Here is a 12,785-nt window from a genome sequence, read left to right as displayed (position 1 = left end):
TCGTGGGTTCGAAACCCACTTGAGGCATGGATGTCTGTTCACGTTTATTCTGGGTTTGTGTTGTTCTCTGTGTAGGTAGCGCGTCTTGTGACGGTCAGATCACCCATCCAAAGAGTTCTACCGTCTTGTAAAAAAATATTACGATAGTGTAGAAGAGACCAGGGCGCAACAAAGGGCTGTAGAGCCATTTGTGAATGAATTTACTATATATCGCTCTAATTTTTCAATCTGATACCTGCTACACAGCTGTGTGCTACAAATATTACTCTCGTTTGGTCTATAATTTAGATACTGAGATAGAAATGTGTCTGTTTTTTAAGGTCAAAGTGTCTAATCCGTGAAAACAGAAGAAGGAAAGAGAAGTAGTCTATTTGGTTACTCCTTCCCTTGAAATAAGAAAGGTTGTATTACAGCTGGGTCTATTGTACGCAGAACGCCATCTGGGAGATAGCCTGACTAGCAGTGGCTATTATTTAGTCTTCCATCATATCTGGTAGACGCCAATTACTTGGTCGGAAAACGACGGGCCTTGAGAAAAGTGAACGACGTTTGTGCTCGCTGCCAACTCACGATTGGCCACTATGATCCGAACTGCAACAAATTAAACCGTAGAGCTGGTTACTGTTGGCTTCTGGGAAGCACACCGCGACTTTCCTACCGTTGCGCCCCATGTCAGCCATGTTAAACCGCTACAGGCGGCCTGATCACAGAACATATCCGGATTCATATGTTTAGCAACATAGATCTTGGGATGAGAATAATCGTTCGAGTTAACTATGCTGTAAGCGGCCTCCGTAGTCTAGAGGTAACGTTCCCACCTCATGACTCGTAGTACGCGGGTTTAAACCCAGCGGAGGTCGCGGAATTTTTAAGGGCGGAAAAATTCAGGGAACAAGTCCTCCGGGAGGGACTTTAAGCCGTGTGTCCCGTGTCGTAGCTTTACGGCACGTAAAAGAACCTCATATCTCCAAAGGAGATCACTGAGCCAAAGTCAAGGACATTTCCCGCCCAACAGTAGTCTCTAACACCTCTGAGAGATGGGGGAAGCATTATAGATACCGCCAAGCCGGTAGAGGCCGAACTCGCTGGCTTGGTCGGGACTGATGGTAAGCACCAGTATCGGTAGGGTATAGAGATTGGTAGAATATCATAGAGGGAAGCACAATAGATCAAACTGGTCGCGATGCATGGGGAAACCCACCCTCTCTGAATAACTAACTAAGTAACTATGCTGTAGTGGCTAAGTCTGTGTGTTAACTATACTATGGATTGGACGGATGTCGTGATAGCGTAGTCAGTATAGCGACTGGCGATGTGTTGGACGATCGAGGGATCGGATTTCGAGTCCCGGTAAGGTCAAGAATTTTCTTTTCTCCACGTCGTTCAAATGATATTAAATTAAATTCCGTGTCCTCAAAAGAGAATTGGAATTATCCAACACTGACCTGAGGGAATTTCCGGAAATGGAATGAAAGGTTTCGCTTGTGTGAGTGTTGTCCCTTCTCCCGTTTACATCATCAGACGCACCACCGACAGATGCCTCCAGTAAGTTATATATAGAAGAAGCTTCTATTGGACTGCACCTTGACCTTGACACCCTCACTGCAGCGACGAAGACCCACTCTTTTTCTGTCTTCCGGGTCAGTGTGTCAAATGACATTCCAACATCTTCCGTGCATATTCTTCACTTCCAATTTTCGAAATCAGTGTCCCATTTCCAAATCCGTTTATTTATGAATTACGTCATTTATTCATCTATTATTTACTACTTCATTCATTCATCAATGACTCTACAGCCATTTGTTGCGCCCTGGCATCTTCTTCAATTTGTAATATTTATTACACAGACGGTAGGACTCCTTGGACGGGTGATCAGCCCACGTAAACACAGGACAACACAGACAAAGAATAAACGCACACAGACATGCATGCCTCGAGTGGGATTCGAACTCACGATCCCAGCTTCCGAGCGAACGAAGACGGTTCATGCCTTACACCGCTCTGCCACTGTGATCGGCATTATTTATTACTTAGGCCTACTTAATTAGAAAAGAGCGTCTTTTTTATGGATTGTACATCCGTAATAAAGGAAATGGTACAGCGTAGGATAATTTACCAGCGTATCTTTTACTTGTCGATTATGAGAAAGCCCTGGGAAGAAAATTGCGTAATCCTGCGAGGAATGAGGGAATAACTGATCGCATAGAAAAAGTAATACGAAGCTTGTACAGAAGGACGGAAATAATTGAAGACAGTGGAATAAGTGTCGACAAAAACATATGTAATAAATCAAGGTATATCCTTTATTGTTTATTATATGTACAGTATAGACGAAACCATTAATCAATGGCGAAACAGTACAATTGAAAGAATAAATATTATAAAAAAGCATGTCTTATGTTGTATTTGTAGTCTATCATTTATTTCTTTTATGTCGGAGATTAATTTTCAAATTATAATTAACCAAATTTAAGATATAATGAATATGTTTAATTCAAAACTATTAGTCCATAATTGCATTTCGAGGGTAGAACATATTAGGTTCGAAATAGTTGTGATTAATAAAATGATAAAACAAGTATCTAATTCCATATTTTTAGGTTTGAGGTTGTTCTACTGTCAAAATGAAGATGTGAATACTAAGTGCAATAATTGCCAGAGAAAGAGAATCAATAATAAGAACTCTGAGAAGAAAAGAAATATTAAAAATCACCAAATTACAGTCTCATAAACTGATGGCAATATGTAAGTTGAATTACAGTCGTGAAAATTGGTTAGTGTCTCAGACAGATGAAAGAAAACTCGAATCAGCTGAAGGAAAGTCTCTAAAGATCAGTGGTTGAAATTAGCCTTCTAAACTAAGAAGCTTGTAGAAGCAGGTCTAAAAAAACGAATTAAATATTTAACGAGATACAAAAACAAAAGAGGAGGTTATAGGAATATGCTCGCAAATTTGTTGTTACGCGTAATTACAAGTTGGAAAGAGACAGAAGTACAGAAGACCCAAGACAAGATGGAAAGATGAATACAATTGAAGACAGGATAGATCAGAAGGCACAATGCTTGAAGCTGAGGAAGGAAAAGAAGATATATCATATATTAACAGACGACAATCTTTATGAGTATGGGATAATTGCAGAAGTCCACTAGCTACTGTCTAGCATTTGGCCAGAGAAGCCGGGGTAAATGTGCACATTGCCGAGGTTTTGACCTGTCACATCTTCTCGTCATATCAATTTATTTATTGCTCTTATATTTGTTCTCCAGCTATGACGGACTAGACCTCTGCCCTTTTCTTTTTTCCATTGGCGCTACAGCCTTCATTTGGACCTAGGCCTATCTCCATGAAACTCTCCGCTTTGGTTTTACTAGATCTTAGACATACGGTAGGACTCCTTGGTCGGGTGATCAGCTCGTCGCAAGGCCTCTACCTGTACACAAACATCCATGCCCTAAGTGGGATTCGAACCCGCGATCCCGGCTTCCGAGAGAGCGAAGACCGTGCATGACTTAGACGGCTCGGCTACCGTGACCGGCCCCTCTGCCCTTCTTCCATTCGTTATTCTCAAATGTGCTCTCTTTTAGATATCTGGTAATGACTCCTTGGACTTAGGTTCGGACAATCGCAAGCTTCTACCTACACTGGACAACACAAGACAGTAACATACGGGCATCTACAGTGTGCCCACGAATGGAGTGAGATTCAATCCAGTGACATCAGTGTTTGAGCCATCGAAAATCGTGCGAACATTATATCCCAAGGTCAATGTGATCGATTCTTTGTGTATGTATATATTTATTTACTAATATGTATGGTAAAAGGTAAAGAGGCCATGGAGGCCCATAGGGTTGTGAGACGTTGAGGCTGCCATATTTTATGGGACAATCGGCTCACAGATGGCGGTGATGTCAGAATTACGCGCCGGCCGCTCTTTACCCCCAAGTAAGATTCCTGGTACTCATTTCTGTTAGAGATTGAGTCGACAACAGGGCCATAGTGCGGCTGGGAGGATTAGGCAAATTGAAAAAAAATATACCTCATCAAGAATCGATCCTGCGACCTTCCGGCTTGTAGCATATTGCCACAACCAACTACGCTACCGCGTGCCCCCTTACTAATATGTAACCCCATTTATTTTCTAAGCTACAAGGGAAGCGGAAGTCGTCACAAGTATTATGAACACTGAATATGTTGCTCCCCAAGAACAGTTTCATTACACCCAACGCTGAAATATCTTTATATTACAGTTCAGCATCCCGTTGCTCTGGTTAGTAGTTTAAGTTTTACAGGTGCAGTCTTGGACGTGTTTCGACCTTGTAAATGTCATCATCAGGACATAACTTAGTAATTGCTGCATTACATTGCTATTTCTATTCAATTATTCTGAAATTTGACTAAAACTAGTTCCAGCTATTGTGGAATTCTATTCAAATTAGTATTACTTTCTTACTGGCACTTCTTGTTTCTTGCATTCCTTGGTTTCTTGGGTTATGTGTGGAGTCTTGTTACTGTGCAGACCGCTTGTGTTGTTAACGAAGTAACACTGTAGCACACCAACAGTGTATGAGCATGACAGGGACTTGCGTCTTCAAGATTGTCCCTGCCACTTAAGTCACTGAACTGTCATCTTACATGCATATCGGCCATCCCAAGGCTAAGTTAAAGGTAAAGTTATCCCTGTTTTAAGTAATTAAGTACGTAAGACGTAAGGGGGAGTGGATGTATAGATCCACATTTTCTTGACCTCTTCACTTGTTTGAGATGAATGGTCAGCTTCACGACCCTGTCGCTTTACCCCCAGGGAAATAGCCCACGGTACCCATTGAATAGGAGGCTGGGTGGGCCCCGGAGCCGGTCTGAAAGACGTGGAGGAGAGAAAATTCTTCACCCTACAGGAATCGAAATCCGACCATTCCCGACTCATATGCCAAGACTGAGGCCTTGCAATAGCTCAAGCGGGTAGTAGCTGGCTTTCCAACCTGGCGGCCCAGGTTCGAGCCCAGGTCTGGTCAAGTGGGATTTGTGGTGGACAAAGTGGCGCTGGGGCAGGTTTTTTCCGAGTACTTCGGTTTACCCTGCCAATCTTCATTCCACCAAATTCTCCATCATCATAATCACCAGGGTCAGGAACAATAGGCCAATCAGTGGCCGCCGTGCCGAGTGGACGCAATTGGACTCCACCTGCCACTATGTGAATTTAAGATTTTTTTATTTTATCCCGAGACTGTGGGTCCCGAAATTATTTTTTGTTATTCTGATGTTGGGATCCGTCAAGAAGCTCAACCGAAACACGGCTTTCGGTGAGAATTGCAAATTCGGAAGCTGATTGTGGCCGAGAGAAGCGAGTGAAGTCTTAGACGAAATAATTTAATCATTTGTAATGTTTCAGACTGAGAATTTCATATAATTTGCATCGAAGTAGCTGGTGGCACATCTCCACCGTCTTATTAATTTCTGGACGGCGGTTTCAGTATGAGGACTCTATTTTATACATGATAGGTTGAGTGATGACTGTGGAGCAGCAAGGAAGGCTGAAGTATACCTTAGTCGAATTTATCCGCCACAAATCCCACATGTCCTGTCATGGGATCGAAGCCGGAACCTCCTCAACAGGAATCAGTAACACTGAACACTACATACATTGCTCTGTTACGCAGTAATACGTGTGGTTTTTAGAAAAATGCAGATTTTGTAGATTCTGAAACAGCATCATGGCGGTCTCGAGAAATGTGTATTTAGCTTTCGGAAATACTGGCCCCTGTAACATAGTGTCACTTACGGGGGTTTGCGTGACTAATAACACTTTTATTGATCTGGTCGAATTTATCGGACCTATATACAACTGCCCCCCTCGTTGGNTGGGATCGAAGCCGGAACCTCCTCAACAGGAATCAGTAACACTGAACACTACATACATTGCTCTGTTACGCAGTAATACGTGTGGTTTTTAGAAAAATGCAGATTTTGTAGATTCTGAAACAGCATCATGGCGGTCTCGAGAAATGTGTATTTAGCTTTCGGAAATACTGGCCCCTGTAACATAGTGTCACTTACGGGGGGGTTTGCGTGACTAATAACACTTTTATTGATCTGGTCGAATTTATCGGACCTATATACAACTGGTTACAACAGTTCACAAATCTGACACACTTCCGACTGAACACTCCACTGGAACTATTCTGACTTCCACATGGTCTGAACTCCACTACTTCTTTGTACTTCGTTGTATTTCTTCGTACTCCTTAAATTCTCCTGACTGAAAACTCTTATAATTCCTCTGCACGGACAACACGAAATACTCCGTATTTTGTCGTCAAGAATATTCGTCTATTGGTCCTTTACCTAACAATTGATATCCTATTGTTGAGAGCGTTACTTCTAGAATAAGTTCACCGAGTCGTTGCCTAGCAATTGGCATATGCGTAACAATAGGTTTGCCTATACATTGTTTGAAATGCTGTTTATAGGTCAATTATTACAAATACAACGACGGCACGAAATTTCAGGGCATATCCGGCAATTTATCATAATCGAAATCTGTACTAATAATAATTTTCTTGATAGGTGCTTGGCATTACATCATGAGGATACATAGGCCTTGGGCTCTATTACATCCGTGTGCCCGTCTGTATCAACGTGTTACATCCGCAAACAGATACAGAAATATTGGTAATGTGGCAACTGAAAGTTCATTCCTATGAGTATGGTAATAAATGACTGAGAAGCGCTTCGGTAAGGGTTATCGCTAAGGACTACACTTTATCAAAGTTTACAAGCGAAAGGAGGAACGTGACAGCGTAACTACGCTTGTTAATACGGTTGGGTATTTCCCATAGAGTGCAGTATCCAACAGTTGCGATCTCCCTAGAATATTTTCCTGAGAGGTTTCAGCGGCATGTAATTCTAATGCATACTTTATATCTCGATCATAACTATCTATACATTGAACTGTCAATAAAATTCAAATGGTCAGACTGTTAGATTTAATTGGTTTCTCAGTAAAATTGAACAAATATGTGAATACATTTGAAAGGAATATTAATATGAATTTCCAAATGATACAACATGCTGTGAAGTCAAGATTTCTGATTTTAACTAAACACTGAAGCATTTAAATTAATGAGGATAAATTAAATGTGCCGGTCACGGTAGCCGAGCGGTCTAAGGCATGTACTGTCTTCGCTCGCTCGGAAGCCGGGATCGTGGGTTCGAATCCCACTCAGGACATGGATATTAGTGTGCATTTTTCTGTGTTTGTGTACAGGTTGCGACGAGCTGATCACCCGCCCAAGGAGTCCTACCCTATGTCTAAGATGTAGTAAAACCGAAGTGAAATGTAGAGTTTCATGGAGGTAGGCCTAGGCCCAAACGAGGGATGTAGCGCCAGTGAAAAAAAGAAGTTAAATGTAGTATGTAGTAAGCATTGGAGAGATGATAAATGTATACAAAATTTTAAATGTAGAACTCGAAAGAAAATTCAGTGAGCTCTTGATTTTTGCTTCTTCTTCTTTGTTTGGCTTACTCTTCCTACCTTGAAGACCGAGGCAGTAAATTACTGTGAATCGCCGGTGAACTTCCACCCGAGTGTAGGACGTAGCATTCCAATTACTGTAATGTTTTCTGTGTGTACTGAAGTGTAAGTCTTGTTTGAAACGTTTTAAATTTTACTGATATTAAATGAGTATGAACCAACTAGCTTTAGCGCAGCGATTTACTTGTATTTCGGGTGAGCAAGGTTCGAGTAACTCCGAAGCGATCGGTTGAAACGTTATTTTTGTGATTTTTCTCAGTTATTTCGGTGGATACCGACAGTACACCATCAGGCAGGTCACTGTCTCTAACACGTTTCAGTTCACAATTCATAATTATCTTTATATTGGCTCTGCATCTCCGTGCTTGATGGAGCGACGCTACGCAATCTGTGAAGCATATTTCGGCGGTTTATGTCAGTCAGTTAATGAAAGTACGCAGGAAGTATTCTAAATTAATATCTATTTATTGTCGAAAAGAGAATTCTGCTATGGAAATTACTGATTATTATTTTTTATTGCTAGTGGAGTGGGACTAAATCCCTTGTACTGCGGCCACTTCTGGCGTATTGTACCAGCCCCAAATGATAGGTGAGGGTGACTGTGGAGTAATTGGTGGAATGAAGATTGGCAGGGGAAACCGAAGTATTCGGAGAAAACCTGCCCCAGCGCACTTTGTCTACCACAAATCCCACTTGACCAGAACCGGTATCGAACCCGGGCCGCCGCGGTGGGAAGCCAGCGACTAACCGCTTGAGCTATGGCGCGGCCTAAATTACTGATTGTAAACTATGTCGTTCTTTTTATGAAACATTTTTAATAAATTACTGTATGGCTATGCGGGGAATCCAACGTAATACCTTAAAAGTGGACGTGAAAACATGAAGTAAAATACTAAATAACTTCTAGAAGGATTAACCATGTCGCATGAAGTCACCAGCAGATACAGACATATTTATTGAACTCTGTGGGATTGTTGAATATCCAAAATGAGGTGGCTCGGAATTTTCCTCAGTCTACCGGCGAATGTTGGGAGTATCTTGAAATAGGCCACGATTGCTTCCAGATCCGTGTCTTTTCAACATCCTTGATCATTTTCCCATGACATTAGATAATACACAAAATGTATGATGGCAATTATTTGAAGATGGACGTAGACACACCTCCCGAAGCGTCGTCGATACCATTCTGTAACAGTGCGATAAACACCCCTCTTAAGTTTCGCAACAATAGGACNATCCAAAATGAGGTGGCTCGGAATTTTCCTCAGTCTACCGGCGAATGTTGGGAGTATCTTGAAATAGGCCACGATTGCTTCCAGATCCGTGTCTTTTCAACATCCTTGATCATTTTCCCATGACATTAGATATTACACAAAATGTATGATGGCAATTATTTGAAGATGGACGTAGACACACCTCCCGAAGCGTCGTCGATACCATTTTGTATACGATTCGCAACAATAGGAAGAATGTTTATAGCTCGTTTCTAGGCAACAGTCAACAAACCAAAGGAATGGTGAGATAGTTATCAAGTGATTTGTTTTCTGTGTGGTCTGCGCTACGGAACAATAGAACTATGTTTTCTGTGCGTGGTCCGTGCCGAGAGGATATGAGAGAATACGGGAATGGGAATTGACTTTACTTGAGTTCCAAAATTTCAAGGAAACAGCAGTGTGGCTAGAAGAAGAACTAGAAGACTTAATGTGTGATGTTACATATCCTATAGTTACAGTAATCTTGAGAGTGTAAGAACTAATTGTAGTTACGATTAGTGAAGATCCAGTAAACCGATTCACCAATCCAAACCCGCGTCTTAGGCACTGAAACACATGAAAATATGTAACCCAGACAATTCACAATGTAGTACATAATACTGGTGTGATGAAACAGCTTTATTAAAAGATTTAAGGTTAACTGAAAGTAGTCAGAGAATTTTCTGTATATGCAAATGAATAATTTTATTTAAGTTAACGCTTATAAAGTTAAGATTGGTGGCAAGACTCTTACGTATGTCGGGTCTGATTCTAAACGCCCTACTTCTTGTACAACTTCTTTGTAGCAAGTGACGAAATTTGGCTTGTCACTGATGATGAATTTTCAGCCCTACCTTTCAGCGATATTCAGTCTGTGACCTAGATCCACGTAGAGTTGTGTTATTTGTTAAGGGGTAGATTAATACTGTTAAACTTTTTATATAGTGAGCCATTTATCTAATATACATTTTAATGTCTGATCGTTCTATCAAATTAATGTGCCTACATACAAACACATAAACATGTCATGGTACGAATTAGTAATTGCTTGTAATAGTGGCTCTCATAACAGACGGAAGTTTCTTTTCCTTTCTCTGCGCCAGCTTTCTCACTAATCTAGTCTCATGGCCCTGTACTTGAACATAAATTATGTTGTCTTGGAGGTAACACGGCCTGTTTAATGCTAAGGTTGTATTTTTTTTAAACCAGAATGACATTCGAAAAGGACATAAAGAAGAAAAGTAGCAGTTTAAAATTAGGTGCGATTTGTTTTAATTTAAGGGATAAGGAAGAACAGTATTTTAGATCCTGCGATGTTTCAAAGCAAACATTTTTACTTGTGTGCATGATAGTTATGTATATGTTATTTTTAAATTAGGATTGTATAGGATTACGTTAATAGGCCTTATGCATGACGCAGTAGGTTATTCTTGTGAAATGATACAAATTGTAATATTTGTTCTTGGATATAAAAAAGGTAAAACTACCCCTGTAACAGACCGTGGAGACCAATTGGGTTGTGAGACGTCGAGTCTGTCATATTTTCTATACAATCGGCTCACGGCTTGCGATGAGGATGTCAGTCTCATGCGCCAACCGCAATTTACCCACCAGGAAAATTCATGGTACTCATTTCTGTCAGAGACTGAGTCAACCCCAGGATCACAGTGTGGCTGGAAGGTTTAGGTCATTTGAAAAAATCCAGTAACCTCATCGGGAATCGAACCCGTGATCTTCTGCCTACTCTACCGCATGCTCTTGTTCTTCGATATATGAATAATTTGGTTCCAATGCAGCAGTTCCAGAAAAATCAAGAACTACTTAAAATTTAAATGCGGTATGTCTTCTGGGATTTGTCGACGTGTATTCTGGTAGAAATTTCCGACGTTTCAGAGTAACTTATTGCTTCAATCTTCAAAATTACCCTGAAGACAATAATTTCTTCCAAAACGGCGGTAAACGGCTACTAGTCTACACGGTGTCACATACCAGAAAACAGTAATTTTCCCAGTCTCCGTCATGAGAACCCCAAATTTCAGAAATTCTAGTTGGTTCATGAAGAGTTTGAAGCCGTTTGAGTGCACTGTTATGAAGTTCAGTTCTCGTAATTACTTGCTCAAGCACCAATATTTGGTAAGATTCTGTAGCGAGGATTTTAGACTTTATGTTAGCTCACTTGCAGCCAGGTCTGATTACAGAGAGATGGATCTTCCATTTCCTTCACAACCCGCAACGAACCACAGGAAGAAAATTATACGTACTGTGACGTATAGACCCGTTGCTAAACGGTGACTCTGTAAACAGCGGCAGTTGATTGGTAAAGCACGCAACAATAGAAGAACGGTGCTTCCTTTTTTTCCTATGCGAGCCGTTTTTCTGGACAACGGTTTAGTAAATATGTTCCCGTGGCAACAGACACGAACGCAACAATGGGTGTTTTCTTTGTGGTCCTTGCCAAGATGTTATAAGCAAGGGACAAAATTAGTCACTTGTCAGTGGATAAGGATTTCTGCACAGGAGACTGTGGAGATAGAACTTGAGCGCGTGAAGCTGCAGAATCTCTATTGTTAGAAACCATTGCCAGGGAACGGCTGGTGAACACACAGCAGGTTGGAAAAGGGCTTAGCGGATGCTGTGGTGATTTGTGAATTGTGGAGTTTGGCGGTGGCGTCGTAATTACTTTTACTTACAAGCTATGTGTGCATGTGGCCAATACATCCATTCGCCAATCCAAACCCCGTCTATAGTCACCCTTGCACATGACACTATTATTTGTGCAAATATATATAATTTCAACTATTAAGTTTAAAATATTTAGTTGTGTTTTATATGAATCAGAAATAGCAGAAATATATTTATTATAGAAAATTTACCTCAAAAATTAAATCAACATGGATGACTTGTGAAACCACAGTGTATGGGTTTTCATGAAATGGAGGAGGGTACAGTGAGCCGGACGTGTATCGCTGTTAGAAATGTGAGGTGTACGTACATAATTGTAGTCCGAAAACCTGAAGACTAATAACCGATTGAAAGACGTATTTTTAGTTGGGAATGTATAATATTAAAATCGACGTTAAATAAATAGGATATTTGGGCGTAGGCTGGGTTCGGCTGGCAAAAGATGGAGCCTAGTGGTGGGCTGTTGTCAAGACAGCTATGAATCTCCGGGTTTTATAAAAATTGAAGTTCTTGACCAGTTCAGCGATTATGAGCTTCTCGAGAACAAATCTACACATGGAATCAGTTGGATTAGTCAGTTAGATCAGATGTACACTGCTTCGTCTTAAAAATAAACACTGCAATATCTCCAGAACATCAGTACACGTAAATAAGATCTAAGAATTTGTGCTGATGGCACTTTAATACAGTTTATATGCTTCTGTACATCATCCATTGTCCTGTTTTTATTTACAATACAACGTTTCGGAGCCTGGATTCTGTCTCCGTCTTCAGGTAAAATCTACTCAGTTGAGCCCAATCGATATAGCTAGTCGCTACCTCCGGAGATTGGGCCCAACTGAATAGGGTTTTCCTGAAGACTGAGACAGAAACCAGTAATAGAAACGCTGCGTTTTAAATAAAAAACAAGACAACGGATAATTTCCAGAAACAATAGTTTTATCGCTAAACGTATTTAAGTAGTATAGTTTACGCTAAGAAAACTAGTTAATGCNAATTCCGCATGCTGGTACATATTGGGTTTCCTAGTGTATGTTGGATTATGAAAAATATGCTGCTCCATGTCGTGGTGACCTCCTGAACGAGAAAACCGCAGTATAATTGGTAGTCGTTAGGCCAGCAGAACAGCGGTTTGAGGTTTGGCTCAGAGGAACATGGAAGGAAACTAAACATGGGCATTGCGAAACAACTATACAACACGAACTTGTACTTAATGGAAGTATATCAGTAGATATGAAAATGTCATAAGCCTTCCGCTATGTTTTCTTGCGACCACAATAACAAGTTTAAAAGTAAAGGGAAGTGTTGTTAGAGACCG

Source organism: Cryptotermes secundus, unplaced genomic scaffold, assembly GCF_002891405.2.
Source record: "Cryptotermes secundus unplaced genomic scaffold, Csec_1.0 scaffold94, whole genome shotgun sequence".
Classification (NCBI taxonomy): Eukaryota; Metazoa; Arthropoda; class Insecta; order Blattodea; family Kalotermitidae; genus Cryptotermes; species Cryptotermes secundus.
This window is presented reverse-complemented; position numbering follows the sequence as displayed.